The sequence below is a fragment of the Pleurodeles waltl genome, chromosome 2_1 (assembly GCF_031143425.1).
Source record: "Pleurodeles waltl isolate 20211129_DDA chromosome 2_1, aPleWal1.hap1.20221129, whole genome shotgun sequence".
In the NCBI taxonomy this organism is placed as follows: Eukaryota; Metazoa; Chordata; class Amphibia; order Caudata; family Salamandridae; genus Pleurodeles; species Pleurodeles waltl.
The window spans coordinates 264631285-264655265 of NC_090438.1; positions in this window are offsets into that span (position 1 = coordinate 264631285).

Consider the following 23981-nt stretch of genomic DNA (forward strand, 5'->3'; position numbering starts at 1 on the left):
CCACCCTGCCCCTAAAACCTAAAGCACGCCAACCCACCCCTAAAACCTAAACCCTGACCCCCTAAACTCTAATCACCCAGAGCCCTCCACCCCAACCCACCCCCAAAAAACAGCCCCAGTCCCAGCCCAACTTAACTCCTCCTTCACCGCGTCGACTCCCTTCTTCTGTGCCTTAAACATGCATGTACGTGGTTCACACATACATGGTTAAGGCACGAAAACCAGTAGTTGTTACAGGTGTTTCCCATTATGGGCTGTGTACCTGCAACTTTACATACTGCAGCCTCGGGTAAGGCCGCTTCAGGTTGTTGGAGGGCTACCAAGCTCTGAACACCTCCCCTTGAGGTCCTAAAACATCCTGAGTTTGTGATATTCCCTCCTGACTTTATGTTTTGAGGCCTAGCAGGGGTCGTTTTATATGTCAAGGTATTAGATTTTGGGGCTTTTAAGGATTTGTTGGGGGGTTCCACCAACCTTTTGATTTTGAGTGCACGTAAGAACCATAGAGCCTTAGTTAGAATGTCAAGGGTTTTGTTTGTATATTTAGGCTGCTGGACACCCTTATTACAAAAAGTGGATTTTACACTCCTTAAGGGGACTGGGAGGTCTAGGCTGTTTCACAAGCATGGACCACCTCCCTTCTACACCTTGCCAGCCTCAGGATTAACAATCTCTGGGAGGGTCTGGAGGAACCGGTATCCCACCCCACCTTCCCCAATTTTGAGGTTGTGAGGTTCAGGTGTGATTTTAGTTTCCTAACGGCCTGCTGTATTTCTTTCAGATATGTTTCCAAAACCCTGCTGTGGACCATTGCACCATATTTTGAGCTGTTACTTGAGTCATTATATGTATGGTACACATTACCCCGGACCTACCCTATGGCAGGATAGCTGTTAACCTGAATAAGTCCTTTCTGAATGGGTGGGTCGGGACAGGTCATTGTGGACACCCTGGTGCTTCGGAGGCCGGATCCTCGCTAGACAGAGTTCTAAAACTCTGATTTTGTGAACCGCTACTGCCTGTACTGCTGGCAGGGTATGTTGAGGAGGAGCCGGAAGATCAACGCACGCAAGCACTTAATGTAGGGCTGGTGGGGTCGTACAGCCCCGGGGGTGTATTTGGTGACATAAGATATGGGGAAGTTAAATGGTGATCTTAATAACTCAAGGCCTCTGAGGCATGGAAAGTACTGTGGCTGGGGGCGGGTGAATGAGGTCCAGATGATTGCAGCCCTTCAGGGGCTGTGTTAGAAGGGCCAATGGGCGTTGCTGCGCCTGTTGCTTCAGAACTTTCAACCAAACATGCTAGTACCCTGAGAAGTCCAATACACACAGAATAAGGATCCTCTATGAGGTGATAATTTTCCAATTGTGTGTCTCGAAAGCTAGGAGAGCTAGTTGTACAGAGTGCTAGGTTGCCGACAGGCCCCTGTATATTAGGCTCCTCAAACGTTAAGCATTTAGGACACTGGGGTTATGTGGAACAGGCTGAGCCGTAACTGTATTTTTAAAAGACAGGTCTAACGGTAATGATTGTAGCTCAGGGGATGCCAGCTTCTTCTTGCGGTTCTTTAAGGCCAACCGATTCATTTTAGGCTTGTTGCACTGGTTAGGGTCCCAACCATTGGTTCTACATGGTACCGGGTGTTGTGAGTCTGAGGCTGTAAGGGCTCCACTGTCAGTGTGCCCAAACCCTTGCACATAGGGAGTTCCTGTAGAAGTGTTCACGGTACTGGGAATAGCCTTTATCACTGATGGTGTGGTGTAGTGTAGTTATGGGCTGTACCTAGTCTATGACAGCGGTCTTCAGAACTGCTGCATGTTTTGTCCTGGTGCCCTGCAATGATCACGGATGCTGCTGGAGCCTTTGTGTTTTGAAGGGTCACTGTGTTATCCTTTATTGTCACGGCCATTTCCTTAGCCTTACGGCTGACTCCTCCAGAGCTCTTTTGTGATGACTCTATGATGTAAAGATAACAAAATACATATTAGGTATTTCTATAGCAGCGATATCCTAGAGGCAAAAGAGGTTTGAGAGACAATAGGGATTAAATTGATTTGGCTCTACAATTTCTAAAACGCACCTGCTGTGTTCCACTGTGAGGGTCCTTTCTTTATTGGTGGTCCATCCTTAGGCGATAGGGTCTCTCTTTTGTGGACTGTTTTTTTAACAACCCGTGCCACATTCTGCATCACGGGCATGTGGGCCACTTGTACCACCTGGGGGTCTGGAGAAAAATAGAATAAAATGTCACATTTATATTATAATACACTGCCTATACTTGTTCTCTCAGGCTGCCATCTACAGGGCTTTTATGGAGCATTTTTAAGGTTTCCACAGCGTTTACACAAGGACTCATTTTATTTACCCGCAAAAGCTGTATCCTGAGACAGTATGCTAGGGATGTCTTGAGCCTGAAGGATATCTTGTAGAGCACCCACCGCCACCTGGAGTTCCACATCATAACCTTTAAAAGCACACAAACACAGGAAAACATTAATGGCAAAAATAAAAAAATAAACAATTAAGCCATCTTTGTTTAGGATAGATGTAGACAAGGTTCTCTGAACTATAAATCTCTGGATGCATATACCTTGTTGCAAGGCATCTGTTTCCTCTGGGGACATCATTAGCTCTAGGGGCTCCTACATACAGATGAGACAAAAAGAAAAGGACTTTTAGATCCTAGTGCTTTTTACACAGGGTAGCCACACAGATAAATAATAGTTGAAGTGTTCCCCCTCCTCACGACTGCAAGCCTTATTAAATAGCACAGTGCACATACTTTTAGAGACATTTACTAATACATATGGCGCATTTCAATATACACTTTTACATACACAATTTAAAAATAAAACTCAGGTTAAGCAAGTTCAATCTTGATACTATCTGTTCAGTGTCCTATCAATCCACACAAATCCTTGCCACTACAAATGTTCTAAAGGTACAATACACAAAACCTCTGGTTCACATTTCTCAAACACCAAGAGCTGTTTATCAAAAGTCCATAGGGCGGTGTTGATGCACATCTTAAGATCTAGGAATCTACCAATACGGCATTATTTATATGGTTCCAGAACCTTCACAACATTATTTACACATATTACGGCATCATTTACCGTCCATGTAATGCCCCCAAAATTATAAAAGTACAACACAAAGCATATAGCAATTTGAAAAAATGCAACTAATGTATGTATATACATTGGAATGGCTACCAGATCCTAGGATCCACTCCAGGTTTTTACCCTCACTCTCCAGGCTCTTAGCCATGTGGGGACAGTGCTGTTTGGACTGCCTTACTAGGAAGGAAGGAAGGAAGGGGGAGAGGTCAGCTGATGCACAGCCTTGTGCTCCTCCAGACACATGGACTTAATACCGGCCTCCCCAACTCCTTGGAGAACGGTAGGGCCCCCACGCAAGTATGTAAAGAGGCCCCATTGTGGCACTCCCATGTTGTATAATATTTAAGCCCCCACTCCGGCGGTACAATAAAAAATAAAAAAAAGCGCAACATCTAAGTACCAAACCCTTTATATTTACCCCGTACGGTAAGATGAGGGCTCAGGGTGTTTATTGAGGGGCAGGGACCCTGGTCGCGAGTGGGCCCCCACCCCCACCCCCACCTTCCCACCCCATGTAACACGCACTCTGTTAGGGGGCCAGGCAGAGACCTCGGCCCAGCCCTAACAACACTTTAGTCGGGCTGCATCCTCCATTAGAATGGTACTGTTAGGGCTGAGCCTCTGCAGGGATCCCTAACAACATTGCTGTAATGGAGGTCGGGGAGCCGGGACAGTGCGTGGCCCCGGATCCCCAACCTCCATTACCGCTGTACTGTTAGGGAGCTGGGCAGAGACCGCAGTCCGGCCCTAACAACACTTGGAGGACGTGGCCCCAGGGCTGCTTCCACCATTACAACGGTACTGTTAGGGCCGGGGTCTCTGCCCGGCCCCCTAACAAATGTTCTGTAGTGGAGGTCGGGGACCCGTCCCTATGAAGGGGACAGGCAAAAACCGCAGTCTGACCCTCACAACACTTTTGTAAATCCTGCATGAACAATAATTACAAACGGTATCTTGCCATAATAAATGTATCCTGAAGGCAGGATGCCCAGGGAACTTTTCAGTAGGTGTTTTAAAATTGCTAGTTTCAGAAGTTATCTCCAAACATAGCGTCCCCATGAGGCCTGCGCCCCCCAATCCTTACCATAACCAGGTGTGGTCGCACCACTCACACAATTCTAAAGCAGGCCCTGCTAATAACCTTTCAAATATACAGGGTTACATAATCCTTTTTTTTTTAAACAATTGCGTAATACAATTATATGGGTCTGAACTACATAGCTAGGGCTTACAATATTAAAAACATTTAGGGCCATATTTATACTTTTTGACGCAAAACTGCGCTAACGCAGTTTTGCGTCCAAAAAACTAGCGCCGGCTAACGCCATTCTGAAGCGCCATGCGGGCGCCGTATTTATTCAATGACGTTAGCCGGCGTTAGCCGCCGGCGCTGCCTGGTGTGCGTGAAAAAAAATGACGTACACCAGGCAGCGCCGGCGTAGGGGAATATGGAGCTTGGGTGCCAAAAAATGGGGCAAGTCAGGCTGAGGCAAATTTTTCACCTCAACCCGATTTGCGCCATTTTTTTCGACTCCCAACCCCCATTGAAATGACTCCTGTCTTAGCAAAGACAGGAGTCATGCCCCCTTGCCCAATGGCCATGCCCAGGGGACTTATGTCCCCTGGGCATGGCCATTGGGCATAGTGGCATGTAGGGGGGCACAAATCAGGCCCCCCTATGCCACAAAAAAATAAATAAAAAAATACTTACCTGAACTTACCTTAATGTCCCTGGGATGGGTCCCTCCAGCCTTGGGCATCCTCCTAGGGTGGGCAAGGGTGACAGGGGGTGTCCCTGGGGGCATGGGAGGGCACCTCTGGGCTCCTTCTGAGCCCTCAGGTCCCTTAACGCCTGCCCTGACCAGGCGCTAAAAAACGGCTCAAAAGCGGCTGGACGTCATTTTTTTTGACCCGCCCACTCCCGGGCGTGAATTTTGCCCGGGAGTGTAAATACGGCGCACATGCCTCGGAGTCAATTTTTTAGACGGGAACGCCTACCTTGCATATCATGAAACGCAAAGTAGGTGTCCACGCTAAAAAATGACACAAACTCCATGGACTTTGGCGCTAGACACATCTAACGCCAAAGTATAAATATGGAGTTAGTTTTGCGTCGGAATTGCGTAAAAAAAAACGACGCAATTCCGGCGCAAACAGTATAAATATGCCCCTTAATTATCATGTGTATAGTACTATAGTACTATAAATGTAACCCTTCTATTTTTACCACAACCCGTGTTTTTTACCTTTAAAATACGGTCCCCCCTCTATAAATTAAACAGAGGCTTAGACAGCATATAAACACCCTTCTCAGATAGGCCAGTGCAAAAATAAAAATACACACATTAAGCTCTGAAGAGTACAGTAGGCGACACAACATTTTAAATATAAAAAACTGTCATTGGTACTTACCTTAAGTAGAAGAGGGTTAGCATCACCAGTCTGCGTTCTGCCATTCACGTTTTCCTACTTGGTGGTTTGGTTGGACCCTGTTGTATGTAAACCGGAAATACGTAGTTCAGAAAAAGAGACCTGTGAATGTGGAGTGCTTTAATACAGGCCTCATTGCGCTAATTATGCATAGGTTTTGTGGAGGGTTGGGCTTTGAAATAGACATCTCTGTTAGGTATGCATTACAAGTCGCCTGTTTTGTTTCAAACTTTTAATTGCACGGTCAGATTACACTTTGACAGCTGCTGACCTCCTTTGAAGCCTGTCCTGGGAACTTTTGGGGGCTGACACCTGTTTTAGGGTTGCATTGCATGTCATCTGTTTGTTTCATCTTTTATTTGCACAACCTGCTTATACTTTGACAGCTGCTGACCACCTTTGAAGCCTGTCCTGGGGACTCTTAGGGGGTGACAGCTGTTTGTTTCACACCTTGCATGTGTGGTCATTTTACACTTTGCCAGCTGTTAAACACCTTTGATTCCTGTCCTGGGAACTCTTGGTGGCTGACAGCTGTTTGTTTAACACCTTGCATGTGTGATCGGTTTACACTTTGACAGCTGTTGAACACCTTTGATTCCTGTCCTGGGAACTCTTGGGGGCTGACAGCTGTTTGTTTCACACCTTGCATGTGTAATCGGTTTACACTTTGACAGCTGTTGAACACCTTTGATTCCTGTCCTTGGAACTCTTGGGGGCTTGATATCTGTTTTAGCTTTTCATTTCTAAAACTGATTGGTTGGTTGTAACAAAGCTACATTTGACCAGCCTCCTTTTTTGGATTAGCCAGCAGTGTGGAGGTTTGGCCTTTCATTTCCACTGCTCCTCCCTGTGAGGAGAGACCCACCAGCCACATGATCCTGACTGTCTGACATGTCCAGAGTTCTCCTCTTAGGTGCAGAAAGAGGGTGCACACCAACAGGGCTCTCATTTTACACAGCCCATAGACCTGGACAGTAGGGATAGGACCTTAGCACATCACTTATATATGATCACATGATGTCACAACCCAAATGACCCACATACACCTATGTCAGTTCGGGGGCGGGCTCTCAGGGGCACCGGACGTCCCAGTAATTGAAGTGATGTCATTTCCAGGGGGAGGGACAATTGTCACTTTCCAGTTTGATGAGGAAAGGTATCCCGATATTCTACTCTCATCATTCAAGATGACCCTTTTCAACCTATGGCTATGGTCGTCTGTGAGATACGGGTGCCTCAGTGCCCCCCTTTTTGTGCCACTGCTTGGTACAGACATAGCTTTAGTGACTCAATGTCAATTTTGACAACTTCATTCACTTCTGTTTTTTAGGCAAAGGCACATTACATTCTGGGACTCAGTTCACTTTTCTAAAATGAAAGATGTTGCACCTGACATCGCGGTCATGAGGTAAATATGTGGATAGGAAACTGTGCTGTAACAGAGCAGGCTTGTATGTATAGAACAGCATGCAAAGAGTTAGGTCATCACAATGAAGTGCCATTTGAGGGTGATGAGAAGTATGTGCACTACATTGAGAGGACTGTGCGCTTTTAAGGAATTGGCAATGTGAGATATCAGGGAGCTCTAAAGTGTGCTATACTATGACTTGCACCAGGGTTGGATTGGGAAGGCAGGCAGTCGGGAACTGGGCAAAGAGCCAGTGCCTCAGAGTCACATGTGGGCCAGTTTTATTACGGACTCAGTTAACATGCCCAAAGAGCCTTAATAAATGGGAGGCCCCCGCCAGGACACTGTAATGTGTATTCATCTCAGTCATGCCTCAACCCACCTAAGCCAGGCTGAGGCTAGGTGGGAAGCCTCCCATGTATCTGACCCAACCTAGCAACAGTTTTTCTCCTGACACCTCTCCACTGGGCCTCTACATTCTGACTATGATGAGCTGGAAAAGTGGACGTATGTAGAGGGCTTGCTGAAGGCAGATGTCACCTCACCCCCAGTATTTTTTAGGCCATGGTGGAGGGTTTGTGATTGAATAGGTCTCACTGGGTGGCCACCTTTCCCAGAGACAAAAAATAGATAGGCTGTAAAGTACTTACAATTCCCAGCATTGGCTCAGCATCATGTAATTGTGGGCAAATCAATTCATTTTCCAAGGCCTAAATAAAAATGAATTTGATTTTGTGGAAGGTAACTAGTGCTCATGTAAATGGCTCAAATGCCTTTGGGCCAATTTCACACTGTATAAACCTACACAAACAAAATATAAATGGACAGATTCTGCAAAGGCCCGAGCCATGATAAATGATGAGGACTCTTTACATAAAAACATCCATATTCCTTTTTAAAATGGCTGTTATGCCTTTGTCTAGGATTAGCTCACTTGTAAGAACACATTTTAATGTGCTTTTGCATTAGGTTTGCTTTTAAAGAATGCAAAGACCATAGTGCTTTGGGTGATTTTCTTCATTTTCTTACCTGCTCAGACATTAAAATACCAGTCATGTGGGTAAAAAAACAGCCAAGAGGGAACCTTTGTCAAATATGTGGTTGTGGCCTTTTTATTTAACCTCGCCAGACTGGCCAAACTGCTGTGCTTCTAGTTTTCACCAATTTTACTGGCTCCATAAGCTTTCAAATGCTTAATTAACAACATTTCCCTAAAAATTAGTCCAATAAGACTAAGCAAATGGCGATCAACAAAAGGGATGATTTGGGAATTTCTGGGCGTCCCTGGGCCTAGTTGTGATCCCAATCTGACCCTGACTTGCACATTGCATCATTGAACGATGTTGTAGTGTGAACTACTCCTCCCTTCCACCTTCTACTTCACCTGTTCAATCCTCATTACTTCTGTGGACATGCACATTCACCACTGATTAGGAGGAGAAAGAGATTCAGAGTCGGCTGCCTGTGACATATTAAGCTTCACTGTTATAAAAGGCAAGTCTAAGCAAGAATTTTGATTTTCCTAACTCAGTGTCTAAAACTCAGTATACAAGTATGCTTTTTCAAGGTCCTCTGCCTTCTTCACACGAGAAAGCCATGTACCTGTGGTCCTATCTGTTTCAGTTTCAATCAAACGTACTTCATTTTGATGTTTTAGCATGTAATTCCTATAAAAAGCCTTTGCCAAGCCATAGGGGGAGCAGCACCAAGTGCTCAATTGCTATGAAAGGGAACCTTTGCATAATATCGTACTTCACTTATTTTAGTTTAATGAATATGTTCAGACTTAAAGTACTCAAGAGCAGTTGGAATAGTACACCTGACACATTTCTTGCCCACTAATATGGTGAGCATGTACAGCACTGGTACAGGCCCTAATTAAAAAAACATTTTTGCATGTTCATGCATTCTCAGTGATTGATTAGAAAAAGCTGTACCACTGGCCAGTCCTCCAAAGTGCACCGTAGGGAACATGTTCTACAAACCATTATTATACACATTTTTTACATTCACTGAGTTAGAAGCCTCTTTATAGGATCGCACTCCTGGGCAATGGTATTCTTGATTCTATTTATGGAAAGCAGACCAAATAGCTCTTTTTATTTGGTGTGATATCGCCACGATGGAGAAGAATGATACTTATAATAATCACAGAATAAATATTTTTAGATACACCCCCGTTTTCCTAGGCATCCCTTATTGTATTTGTTAGAAATGGGGTCTTTGGTTGGCAGTCAGGTATCCCCCGGTCCAAGCAAGAACCCTCACTCTAGTCAGGGTAAGTCACACACAAACCAAATGATCCTGTGCCCACCCTCTGGAAGCTTGACACTGAGCAGTCAGGCTTAACTTAGAAGGCAATGTGTAAAGTATTTTTGCAATAAATCATACTACACCGCAATATAACACCACAAAAATACACCAGACAGTGTTTAGAAAAATATATAATATTTATCTGGATAAATGCAGGTCACAATGATTAAAGATGAAATAAGCAAATGTAGAGATATCACTGAAAGTGATATCAAATGTCTTTGGGTTGAAATATTACTGTAAAAGCAATAAAAAGTATCTTAAGTTCTCCTAGAAACAACAAGTGTCTCTTGCGGGAAAAAGTACCTGGTTTGCATTGGAATATCCTTGCAAGGGACCGCAGAGGAGGAGGTGCGTGGAAAACAGTAGGTTTGCGTTGGTTTCGCCCCTTCGCACACTGACTTGCGTCATTATTTTCCACGCGGGGAAGACGTTGTGTCGATATCCAGCACGCAGACTTAGATCCTCTTCGGTTGCAGGGTTTTAGGACACCCCGGGGATGATGTGTGGAATCCTGGGCTTGTGGAGCGAAGTTACAGGTGCTGCGTCGATTCTGGTGGGCGATGCATAGAATCTTCTTCCGCACAGCAGGCGCTGCGTCGATTCCTCTCAGGAAGTCGGGCTGCATTGTTCTGAGTCGGCTTGCATCGATCCAGTAGGGCCTTGCGTCGAAGTGCGGGTCACGTCACTGGCGTTGCGTCGATCTTCTGTCGCAAAGTTGGGCTGCGTCATTCCAACCTCGGCATGCAGTGAATTTTTCACTGCGAGCAGGCTGTGCGTCCTTCTTTGCAGGCGGTGCGTTGAATTTTCACCGCACAGGGATTTCAGCAGCAGGAGAGAAGTCTTTTTGGACCTGAGACTTCAGGGAACAGGAGGCAAGCTCTATCCAAGCCCTTGGAGAGCACTTCTGCAGCACAGAAAGAGCACTAAGACAGCAGGGCAACAGCAAGGCAGCAGTCCTCTTCAGAAAGCAGTCAGGTGAGTCCTTTGGGCAGCCAGGCAGTTCTTCTTGTCAGGGTGCAGGTTCTGGTTCAGGTATCTTCTCCAGGAAGTGTCTGAGGTGGTAGGGCAGAGGCCCTGTTTTTATACCCAAATGTGCCTTTGAAGTGGGGGAGACTTCAAAGAGTGGCTTAGAAGTGCACTAGGGGCCATTTCAGTTCAATCCTGTCTGCCAGGGTCCCAGTAGGGGGTGTGGCAGTTCTTTGTGTGAGAGCAGGCCCTTCACCCACCCAGCCCCGGAAGACCCATTCAAAATGCAGATGTATGCAAGTGAGGCTGAGTATCCTGTATTTGGGGTGTGTCTGAGTGAATGCACAAGGAGCTGTTAACTAAACCCAGCCAGACGTGGATTGTAAGGCACAGAAAGATTTAGGTGCAGAAAAATGCTCACTTTCTAAAAGTGGCATTTCTAAAATAGTAATATTAAATCCAACTTCACCAGTCAGCAGGATTTTGTATCACCATTCCGGCCATACTAAATATGACCTTCCTACTCCTATCAGATCAGCAGCTACCACTCAAACAATGTATGAGGGCAGCCCCAATGTTAGCCTATGAAGGGAGAAGGCCTCACAGTAGTGTAAAAACGAATTTAGGAGTTTTACACTACCAGGACATATAAAGTACACAGGTACCTGTCCTGCCTTTTACCTACCCAGCACCCTGCTCTAGGGTTTACCTAGGGCACACCTTTGGGGTGACGTATATGTAGAAAAAGGGGAGTTTTAGGCTTGGCAAGTACTTTTAAATACCAAGTCGCATTGGCAGTGAAACTGCACACACAGGCCTTGTAATGGTCGGTCTGAGACAAGGTTAAGGGGCTACTTAAGTGGGTGGCACAATCAGTGCTGCAGGCCCACTAGTAGCTTTTAATCTACAGGCCCTGGGCACATATAGTGCCCTTTACTAGGGACTTATGAGTAAATTAAATAGCCCAATTGGGTGTGATCCAATGTTACCATGTTTAAAGGGAGAGAGCATATGCACCTTAGCACTGGTTAGCAGTGGTAAAGTGCACAGAGTCTAAAGACCAGCAAAAACACTATCTCAAAAGTGGAGGGAGGCAGAAAAAAAGTTAGGGGTGACCACCCTAAGGCTGTCAGGTCTAACAGTATTGTAATGTATATTATTATAATTACATTTATACGGTGCTTCATACCTTTCATGGGCAAAGAAGTGTATTATTGGACAGATAGCACTCTACAGAGTTGGGACGTGTTTGTTTAGTTTGCTACATTGTAAGTGTTTTAGTGTAAAGCATGAAGGATAAGAGTGGCAAGTTCGTCTTAGGTCATTGCATCTAGGCATTTAACGTTGGGGAAAAGGAGTGAGAGGTAGAATACATGGACATACCTACATTTATTGTTGTGACTGCTTGAAGGATTGCTATTGAATCCTCCAGAGAGTAACAGGGGAGCATTGTAAACAACCAGCCATGGATAATATTCTCAAGATTGGGGAGATGAGGGTTGCAGAATACCCAGGCATGCACTGCTTACAAGAAACCAGTGTAGTGATGCCAGCATTACATGTGCAGTCCCACAAGAAGGATTTAAAATAAAAAGGAGACAACCAAATATGAGAAGAGACAAGTTGAGTCTATGGAATATTGACTAGTTGTTGGAAAGTGGATTATTGGTAAGGGCAGGTAAGTACCGACACTTAGCAAAAGGCCATTAACCTCCACGTAGGACCAGTTAGGTCTCAATAAATTAAACCCCGCTCAACCTTTGGTAGCTTGGCAACGAGCGACAAGGCTTAACTTAGGAGACTGGTGTCTAAAGCATTTAAAAATCACAAAAACAGTAAATAAGTAAAACACAAAACAAAATAAAAATCCAACAACAATTTATAACAATAGACTATGGGCCTCATTATGACCCTGGCGGGCGGCGGAGGCCGCCCGCCAGGATCCCGCCCTCCAAATTACCGCGCCGCGGTCAAAAGACCGCGGCGGGTATTACGAGTTTTCCCCTGGGCTGGCGGGCGGTTCCAGTTAAACCGCCCGCCAGCCCAGGGGAAAACGACCTTCCCACGAGGATGCCGGCTCGTAATCGAGCCGGCGGAGTGGGAAGGTGCGACGGGTGCTACTGCACCCGTCGCGTATTTCACTGTCTGCAAGGCAGACAGTGAAATAAATTTTGGGGCCCTCTTACGGGGGCCCCTGCTGTGCCCATGCCATTGGCATGGGCACGTCAGAGGCCCCCAGGGGCCCCGCGACCCCCCCTACCGCCATCCTGTTCATGGCGGCTTTCCCGCCATGAACTGGATGGCGGTAGGGGGGGTCAGAATCCTCATGGCTACGGAGCGCGCTCCGCAGCCATGGAGGATTCCAATGAGCAGCGGAAAGTCAGCGGGAGACCGCTGACTTTCCGCTTCTGACCGCGGCTGAACCGCCGCCGTCAGAATGCTCATTGGAGCACCGCCAGCCTGTCGGCGGTGCTCCCGTGGTCGGTGGCCCTGGCGGCCACCGGCCGCCAGGGTCAGAATGACCCTCTATATTTTCATCTTTAAAATTACACCAAAATGAATAAAATCATATAAGGGGAACCAGAGATCTGAATTTTTAAAGAATTTATGTTTTAGCGCATAGAAATGAATAGCACCAATCTGGTCATCTGGTCACACCTCGGCCGGGGCAAAGTCAAAGTTTAAGGGCGACTGCGATGGAGCCCCGCTCGGCTACAGCAAGTAGGAGGGCTTGGTCAAAAGTTTACCTTTGGACTTAGTCGTTTTCTTGAAGATTTTCTTCAGCGGGACGAACCTGCTAGTCAGGTCAGATCACGGTTGAGTCAAGCTGGCTGGATCTGCTGAGGTGGGTCGGTCCCTCTATGAAGCTTTTTTCAAAAAGTTCTCCAGTCTTCTGGATCTTCTTCCAGAAGGTCCTTTAAGGTTCTTTTGGAGTCCACAGCTCACCCCAAGGATCCAGAAGCTCTGGGTTGCTCCTGAGGGTGCGTATTACAACTCCCAGAATGCACCTGACTCAAACACCAAATTGACCACTGGACAGTGGCCAGTTTCTTCAGGATTTCATGCAGGGCACTCTGGTTAGCAATTTTTTACCTGTAGCAAACAGGCTGTCCCTCCTTGAACCAGTTGAAGCCAGGCAAAGTCCTTCCTGTGGTGGAGCCCAAGTGTGCAGCTGGTGCAGTCATTCAGGGTGCAGTGTCCAGGGGCAGGTTGGGGGTCCAGCAGGGCAGTCCTTCTTCTCCTGATGTTCTTCCTTGTAGGAATCTGGTAGGAATCTGGGGTGTAGGTGCAGCTCTGTCATATTTATCCTTGCTCCTGGGTGAAAAACAGGAGGGTCCTAGTTCTCCAATCAGATGTAGGGTCCTTCCCCCAGTGATGACCACTTCCTCGGAAGTGTGGCAAAAATCAATCCCAGGGAGCAACATTCTTCAATAATCCATCATGCCTGTAACTGATTTTTGGAGGTTACATCTAGCTGAGCCCACCCACTGGTTTTGCTAAAAATCCTAAACTCACACCTCTCCTACCCTCTCCTAATCTAATCACGAGGGCACCTCATTGTCTGGGGTTGCAGGATGTAAGGGAGGTGCTGGGTTGCTCCAAATGTTTTTCCCTGCCTTTGAAGACCAGTTTGGCAGCCCTTCCCCCTTCCAGTTTCCCCATCTGCTGAGGTAGTTCTCCTCTCCCAGGCACATCCTTTGTGTTCAGCATAGGCCACGTCACACCTCATCAAGGCAGCCTGGCCAGGCTGCCAGAGGCTAGCCAATCAGAGAAAGGCACTACGGAGCTGAAGTTGGCAACGCTTCATTTAGAGTTTAAAACAACAAACTTGAGATATCTGACACTTAAGGGAGCTTTGTTAATTAAAGTAAAGTCTCTCCAATTTAGCGTATGGAGGCCATTTACTAGAGTAAGGGAAAAACGAATTTGGCTGTGTTACCTCACCAGTGCTTATAAACTATTTTTATAAGGTCCCTGCTTTTAGTTACATGGCACCCACCCTGGGGGCACATAGGGAACACCTTAGGGGTGGCTTATACATACCAATAAGGTAGTTTAAGACTTTGAAAGTACTTTTAATTCCAAAGTCGAATTTGCATTTAACTTTAATTTAAAAGCCCCCAGCAAGGCAGGCCTGCCTTTAAAATGACACGGGTCACCTCAGCAGTGAAACTATGGGTGCACTACCTATGCTTGGGTCCCTAAACCTACATGCCCTACCATATACTAGGGACTTATAGGTAGGTTGACATAGGCAATTATAGTTAGCCTAATTTGAATACTCATTTTACACAGAGCACAGGCCCTGGGACTGGTTAGCAGTACGCAGGGCACCATCAAAGTCAGGAAAACACCAGCACAATATGAAAAATGGGGGCAAAATGTTAGGGGGCCTCTGCAATCAGCCCTGTTTTCTCCTACCAGTTCACATATGGCATTCACCCCTTTTCTACAGAGAATTAGGAGTCCAGAATTAAGGAGTTAATTTCTAGGTTCTATCCAGGAGTCAGGGAATAACCTCTGGCATGAACTGGCTACATAACTTTACAAAAAGGCCCAGCCCAAAGGAACTTCCACAGTGTGGAAAAAAAGGGATTCTTTTGTGTGAAAAACCCTCACCCATCAATGTTACCTCTTGATGGCATGCTTCATCATTGGGTTTCCTCCCGTTCTGCTGCAGAACGAGGTGTGCAACGACCAATGGAATATGTGGGAGCATTGTTGTAGTTTTATCAATGTGAATACTAAGAAGAATAGGAGTGGTGGGGTCTAAGGTGAGTTACCTATAGATGGTATTACTAATTTAATATGTCTCACAGGGGTGGTATGGTTAAAAGAGGGGTGGTGGAGATGGGTATATTATGTACCTTGCCTCCTAAATGGTCTGCATGTTTTGGAGTCTACCCCTAGACTCCTCTTCAGGACCAAGGTGGACTCCCTGGTGTCACTCCTTGATTAACTACCACTAGTGAAGGCACTAACATTAAATGCTCTGTGGTATGATGTGGTACATACAACTAAAGTAAAGTAATACCACTACAAAATTGATTTCAGTGTGACTTGTGGGAAAATAATGCATCTGTTTCAACAATGAATGGTTGGGAGGGGTCTGGGTGATGTAGGATGAGAGCACTGGTACATTTTATCTTTATTTGTTGGAATGGCTACTCTGCTTTCTTAGTCCACTGAAACTTTATACCCTTGTGTAACAATAGAGACTAAAATGGAAAAGGAACTTGCGCCACGCTGCAGCATTTGTTTTTGATGTAGCAGTGGCGCATTCAGTGCTCCATATGTACAAAGTGATTTATTTGCCAAAATATATCACTTTTCTCTCCCATTCATCATTTATTCCTTGTGCTACAACCAGCTGCATCGGGTTAAGTTAATTGTATGCAAGGTGGGTGTTCCCTTTCAAAATCTCCCTCAGAACTGACGTATCCATCTTTCCAAGTTTTAGCAAAATGACGCTTCATTGGCAAATGTCCAAAATGTATCAACATTTCCTATGACTGCTTAACCCAGGTGTAAAAATGACACAGTGGCTTTTCAATAGCATTCAGACCAGTTGAAGTTACTATACACACTGAAATATATCTGTATTTGACTTCTTCACTACTAGTGATGGGTCTACACATATGCCAATCATGTTTAAGGACTCCGTCACCAAGTTAGGGCCATGACATCTATGATTTCGTCATCCATTGCAGCAAGGCTATGTGACGTTGTATATTGTTTGCAAGGGACTGTCCAAGATTGTCACTTCTCCATGGAAGAGGGGTCACCAAGTCCAGGTCTGCATACTCTGAAAGGACAACAGGTAAATACACACATAAGCTAGGTTAACACATGTATTTTCACTTCACATTTCAACATATATTTGTATTCACTTACATTACACTCTCACTCACTATGTCACACATACTCAGGTCCCTACATACACATAAATGCACTGTGTCCACTGTAATGTGACACATAGACATACTGTAGGCATAACCTCTGACATCCAGGACCAATGTAAAAGTGTAGATGGTGATATATCTTAACATTTTATAGTCTTTTACATTGGTCCTAAAACAATAGGCTACTTACCTCATTTCAAACTGATGCATCGCTGAAGTTGTGTCAGTTCTGAGGCCAACTTCAACGATGCACCACATTTTGGGCAGAATTGTTAAGGTAAAGTACCCACAGATGCGTTCTTGCACCATGGTGCCACATATTATAAATATAGCATATCCCTGGCATTGTAACGGATTCTTTCTCATCGTTAATAATTTTTGCGCATAACTGCTGCAATGCAACGATGTGCCATTTCTTGTAAATATGGCCCTAAATCTGTGATTAAAATTTGAAAAACCCCTGAAAACTCTGAACTTATTTAACTGAGCATATTTCCACTGTGTGATAGCTGATACCTTCTGGGGACCCATGGCAATCCTTCGTGCTGACAAAATGTAACCCAAAAAAGAGACCAAGGATACATGAAATTCACATTTCTCCAATTTAACGAACACATTGTGTTTCCTCAGTCTTTGTAAAATGACTCTGACATGCTTTTCATGTTCTTGTGCTGAGGAGGAGTAGATACAATTGTCATCAAGGTAAGTAGTAGCACAAGCTTTCATCAATGAATAACTGGAATGTGGCTTGGAGCATTACAGAGGTCAAAGGGCATCACCAAATATTTGTATAAGACAAGTTTTTATAGAAAAGGCAGTTTTCCACTGGTCTCCCTTTCCCACATGTACCAAATGGTATGTGTCCCTTAAGTACAGTTTAGTGAAGATTTTTGCTTTATTAACCTGATCTAGTAATGACTGTACCATTGGTAGTGTCGCGTAGGTTCTCATTATCCTAATGAGACTACTGGATTTGGACAGCAGAATCACCTGTACTGCAGGGCACTGAGTCTGAAGCCACACCAGTTGACACCTGTCCGCCTAATCTGGCTTTTGTTACAGCTAACTAGCAGTGCCTCATCTCTACCCAAGAGCAGGGATGATTGGGCAACCGGGTGCATGAAATAAGTGACTCCTCAGCCTCAGAGAGGTTGTGGTCACTCAGATCTCATCCGTTTCTCTCAGTTAAATTAGTCTCACATATACAAGGACACTCAGAGACAGAGTATAGTTCATTAAGGTTTATTGAAGTAACTGCATCTTAGATAACAAAGCATGTATTGCATTAACTAGTATGATGAAGCTCAACAAGATTTAAAATTGTGACAAAGAGACTGAAGCATAACAATGACGCTACCATATTGTCACTAAGATCGTTAGGAGTAGTTCCTACCTAGGCTATGTTAGAGCACAGCATTTAAAGCTTTAATTCTTTCATTCAGGTTCCCCCTGGGAAGACATCATCCCTCATACCTGAGCAAAAGGCCTGTAGTCTACATAAGCAGCTGCAGCAAAGCACTCAGCAATCAGCATACAGTTGGGGTCATCTGGCTGGAATCTCCCTCTAACTTACATGGGTCAAAGTAGTGTTTTTATAATAAAACATCTGATGTTCCAAGAAATTATCCACACGTAAGAGTATATATGTTTCTGTGAACATTGGGGACAAAGCATACCACTTTTGCCGGCAACCTATCTTACTACATCCTTGAGAAAGTACAGAGTGAAAGAAATGTCTTGTTTAAGAACGCAGTGCTGACCTAGGCAAAGAACAGCTAGATAGAGAGAAATAACACAAGACCGCAAATGTGGCTATTGTTAAAAATAATATAATGAAGCTAGAATAAAACATACCTACGTTAAAGTGCACAGCGGCGGGCCTAGTTGGCTAAAATAACATGTCTAAAACTATAGCTATAATGGCTACACAATAGTAGAGGTTAATGGTTTTGTATGGTTATGTTGTTCAGGGTTATGTAATCAATGTAACACCAAGCCCTCCATCCTTCTTGAGTACACAAAATAAAGGGGAAAAGGTATGAGAGCGGGAAGGCCTGAAGCATTTCACCAAATAATTCACGGAGATGGAGATTCTCTTTCTCTGTTAAGGCATATATTCTACTACAAGGTATTTGAGCCAATGGTATAAGGTCAATTTGAAAATCATATGGCCGGTGACCAGAGAGGACAGTAGCGCAAAATCCCATTCGCAAATAGATGCATAAAAAAATCGCAATTAGCGATTATTCGCAGAATGGCATTTTGCACATGCAAAATACCACTAAGTGAAAGCAGGTGGTAACCAGGTGCAAACTATATAAAGAGGCCCAGAATGCCTCACACTCTGTCCCACAATGGCTGCACTCTACGTCATGGCGAGGAGGATGAGGATCCTGGCAGGTTTGAGGAGAGGGAGGAGGAGACAGGAGCGCATTTTCAGAGTGCGCACTACACTTTTTGACCTGACAGAGGAGGAAATATATGAGAGGTATAGGTTGAACTCAGCCATGATTCTTGATCTGATAGCTGAGCTACAACCCATACTGCAGCGCAGAACACTAAGGAGTCACAGCATACCCACCCATGTGCAGATATTATGCTCCTTACACCTACTAGCCTCAGGGAGCTATCAAGGGGTCATGGCTGGGGGGGTGTCACAGAGCACCCTCTCCATATTTTTCAATGCATTTATCAACGCCATGCTAAGCAAACTCCAACAGTACATCAGATTCCCCCACACCCCACAGGAAATACAGCAGACAAAAATAGAGTTTTATCAGATAGCACAGTTCCCCCACGTCCTAGGTGCCATAGATGGCACACATGTGGCAATATGTCCACCATCAGTCACAGAGTATGTGTACCGCAACCGTAAACACCAACATTCCATTAATATACAGGTGATATGCAATGCCTCCTATATCATAACTGATCTCGTGGCCAGGTACCCAGGGAGCACACATGATTCATACATCTTTCGTCACAGCGGCATTCACACAAGACTGCTAGCTGGGGAGTTTGGTGAAGGATATCTACTAGGTAATGTCACTCTTTACACTGGTGCATAGATAACAAACCCATGTCAGATGGCTGAGGTACTCATCACACCTTCTGTCCCTTCCAGGAGACAGTGCCTACGCAGTGCGCACCTACATGATGACGCCCTACCTCAATCCCACAACACCAGCAGAACGGAGATACAATGCAGCACACAGAGCAACCCGCAACGTGGTGGAGCGCACATTTGGCCTCCTGAAGAGTCGCTTCCGTTGCCTCCAAAAGAGTGGAGGGGCACTACAGTACAGTCCAGAGACGACATGTAGAATAAGGGCTACTTGTGCAATCTTGCACAATATGGCAACAACCAGGGGCATACCTATAGAAATCAGTCACACTGAATTAGATGAGGATGACGATCCCATACCACCTCTACAGCCAGCAGACAGGACCAGTGCCTCAGAGGGAAGGCAAAGGCGTGCTGACATCACACACAACCATTTCAGACGTGAGTATGAATGACAAAACTCCACTGACAACAGTACCTGTAGTGATAGAAATTTATTACCTTATGTCAGGTAATGAATGGTGAAAATTGAAGTAAACAAGTAAATTCAAATACTAAAAATAACAAAAGTACTGTGTCCCACACTATTACATCATAGTGGAAACACCATTGTCACTGCGGCAAGAGTCACTTCCTCCTCCCACGCACACCACTGGGGTGCCCAGTTGACTCACTGGCACCCTGAATGTCACCCTCAGTGGCAGTGCTGCACCTGGCACTGCGCCGTCTGATGTCTGATGCAGGTACTGCCACACTACTGAGGCTCGAACTGTCCTCAGTGTCCCCCAAGGCTACCTCACTGGGAGTGGCCGATCTCTGTCCCATGACTAGTTCAATCACATTAGTGATTTGGACAAGGCTCTGGACCACATCCCTGCTGGTGTGTGCAGCCTCCACTTGGGCCGCCACAGCACGACGGGCGATGAGTGCTGTGGAGTTTGCCATCCTGTTTGAGGACCTGCAGTAGTTTGCAAACATGGTTCTGAAGCAGTGTTCATGTCTGCGTCGGCTCACCCTTTCGTGGCGCAGCTCCTCACACAGGTCATGCACTGCACTGGTAAGCTCCCTAGTTTCCTGAGAGGCCTGCACCTGTCCCTCATGCAGCTGGGTGATATTGCTGTTCAGGGCTTCAAGTCGCCGATGCAGGCCCATCATAAGTCTATTGGGGACTCTCAGTTTCTTGTCCAGACTCAATATTCTCCTGTTTTGCAGGCGCTGTTGCTGCAACATAGCAGCCTCAAGTCCCCCGAACAAGGATGGACCCTCACCTGCCTCCTGCGGTTGCTGCTGGGACACTGTGGCACTTCTGCAGTGTGCTGCATGACCCCTGTCCTCCGGTATCTGGCTGCGCCTATGTGGTGCAGACGGTGTGCTTGCCCCCTCCTGCTGCACATCGGAGTCGCCACTGAGGTCTGACAGTGGTAATGGCCTGGGCCTGCGGCGCACAGTGGAGATGTTGTCGGACCCACTGGTGTTGGTGTCAGAGGGCTGCTGTGTGTCCTTCTCCCCTACACATGGAATTTCTGTGGCTGCTGGGCCAGGCCCACCTGCAAAAACAATACCCAGCATGTCAGTTCTGTATGTTACATTCTATATCCAAAAATGGCAATAAAGCTACAGGTAATGCTCTGCATGGTGTAGTGTGTGTTGTGTTACCTTGGGTGTCACTATGCTTGCTTACATTGTCATGCTACTGTCTGTACTAGTTTGTGGACCACAACTCCCATAATGCATTGTTGTGATGCTTCAACGATGTGGACTGGACTACTTCACACACTACTTCACATTACATGCTAATTCCTAAGGGGCTTTTATGCATGCACATATTGGGTTCACACAACAACATTGCACTTACCTTGGCTGGTACTCGGTTGAGCGGAGGTGTCTATATCTGTGACCCCTGTCACTGCTTCCGGGAGGAGTGTCGATTCCACCAGGTCCTCCAGTGGTGTGGCAGGTGGCTCGGTTGGTGGTCCTCCACCTGTGCCCCTGGCCTCTGCAAGTCTCCTTGCCACCCTCTCCTTTGCCCGGGACCGCAGGTCGTACCAGCATTTCTTAATCTCATCAATGGAGCGCTGTGCCACTCCAATGGTGCAGATTTTACCCTGTATCTCAAGCCATAGCCTTCTCTTCTCGCTCTCAGGAACCTGGAGTGATGATTTACCAAACAGGCGGTCATGGCTCCTCACAACCTCTTCTGTTAGTACCTCCAGCTCCTGTTCACTGAACTTGAGTTTGCACTTCCTCTCCTGCTTCTCCTGTGATGTACCTTGGGGCTCCATTGTGGCTCAGGTGATGCTGCTCCTTCAGAGTGCTGCTCAATGTGGCTGGGCTGCTCTCACATCAGTTTGGGTGTGGCACCTGAAACTGCCTGGGATGACTCATTTCCTGCTGGTGATGTCATCATGCTCCTCCAGGTGTGCATTCTCGAACTTTCTCGCATTTTGCGATTTTTTACCTAATCGCAAAAAAATCGCAATTTGCGAAAATGCAAATTGTGATTCCGTATATGGGCCTCGCAAACCACAAATACCGATTATTAAGAAATTGCTAATTCCGAATCCCAATTTTGTTACATGGCCAATTGCGACTCGGAAATAGCGATTTCTTAATAATAGCATTTTGCGATTCCCAGACCTCAGTTTTCATACATCTGGCCCTTGTTCTACAATTAGGGCAAAAGTCTACGTTTACCTTTGTTAACCGGGCCCATAATGCTTAATTTCATTTTGGGAACATTTAGAAATTTTGATCATTTTAAAATCCAACCTAAAGTGTGATTTTATATTACTAGTTTGGAAATGGCACTTTTAGAAAGTTGTTAATTTCCTTCCTAAAGGGGCTTTCTGCCCGTGTCTAGTGGCATGTGGCTGCTAATGGCTTGGATGTGGTAAGATGTGGAAGACTCCCAGACAGTGGACAAAGGGATTGGGCATGGAGAGCTGTTTTTCTTCTTTGAGCCGTATGGCCTGTGTAGCTGTGCCCTACGCCTTTCTGAGAAACGAGTGCCTACTTTGTCACTTACAGATTTAGCTAGCCCCTAGGCCTACCTCCCCGTTGTCATGCTAGTTGGCTTGGCTCCAAACCCAGTGGAAGGGTGTAGCACCTCTAAAACTAGTTTGGAGTGGCCATATGGGAGGGTTTACCCATTATCATAGCCACACCTCTAGGTGGTCACAGGTAGCTCTGACCAGTGGAAGAAGGATTGTATTATGTTGGATTTAGGTAGACAGGAGCACTGAGGGATAGTTTTCATTAAGACATACAGACCGTATTGCAAATGTAGGTAGGGTCAAACCTTGTGAACTTTTACCACATTGGTTAAGGAGTTGCCAGGAGTTATTTCCGCCCACTGTCTGGCAAGGAGAATAAATGTGCCATCCTCAGGTCACTTCTGTACCTGTGGAAAGATATGAGAACCAGATCAGCTGTCCCATCTGACAAGAACCTTGAACACTGAATCTGCCCTCCTTCTCCTAGCAAAGAAAAGGAGGTGGACTTCAAGGGTCATAAGGCCGACCCATTAGTTGGGCTACAGGCACACAATGAGCTCTAAGAGCCCCCATTTCTGCATTCCCAGTTGACCATTTTCAACTGGGCTGGGCCAGAACCATGATGCTGGTCTCTGCTGTAGTGAATCTTGACCCCAAGTAATGTCCCCAATGTCCTGGATCCTTGACTAGTGTCAAAGTATATTCCTTCTGACATTTCGTGAAACGTAGGAATATTTTGCCAATTTTTTGCTCTGAGAACCAACATGGGAGCAAGACCATCCTTCCAAGCTGATCCATATAGCTGCATCGTTGGAGGACCAAAGATTCAGGTTGCTTCCACTATGTTCTTCTCTGCTGCCACAAAAACTATCTAGGGGTATCTTGCAGATAAGGTGTCCGGCACCATTGAACCCTTTTCTGTTACAGCCTGAAGCCTTGCCCTGCTGGAAGAATCCGAGCTCCAAAAAATTGAGTACATCCAAAGGTTGAAATCTTCACCAGGCAAAAGCTTTTAAAGAAAGCATCCAGTGAGGGACCTTCTCTGGATACGAAAATTGAATTTCCTCCACTCAAAGTTTTCAGGCCAAAAGTCAATGGCTTCACAGAGACCTTGTCTGGGGGTTATCCGCTGGTGTGGAGTACTCTTCACCTAGCTACTTTGCCCAGTTGAGTATTTTCTTATTCTAATTTGGAGACCAAGGACCTGATTTAGAATTTGGTTCTTGATCCTTCCCCCATAGGACATGTGCCACTAGATATAATGCACTTGTGAACGGCAAACAGGATTTCTGTCACTTTTGTGATGGAGTATCCCATCTGCCAAACTCTTAATCAGGCCCTAAGTCCAATGGTAAAACTTTTAACTGGGACAAACCTTGTCCCTGTATCCAAACCATTCTCCATTGTAGCTGGCCTTAAACTTTAAGATTCTCCTGGCCATGCAAAACAAGAGAGCCGTGATATATGTTAAATATCTTTTGGCGCTATTCTGAACTTTAAACTTGAACAATTCAAAACTCTGGTTCTACCTATTGGATTTTTGTCATTTTGGTATCATTTTAGTTTTTAAGATTTACTAACTTTTTCTGAATTGGTTTAGAATTTTTCTTGTGTTGTGTTTTCAGTTGATTACTGCTTGGTTACTACATAAATACTTTACACATTGCCTCTAAGTGAAGCCTGACTGCTTTGTGCCAAGCTACCAGTGGATTAGGCACAGGTTTAGTTTGAAATATGTGGTTCACCCTGACAAGGATTATGATTATTATTTGAGGT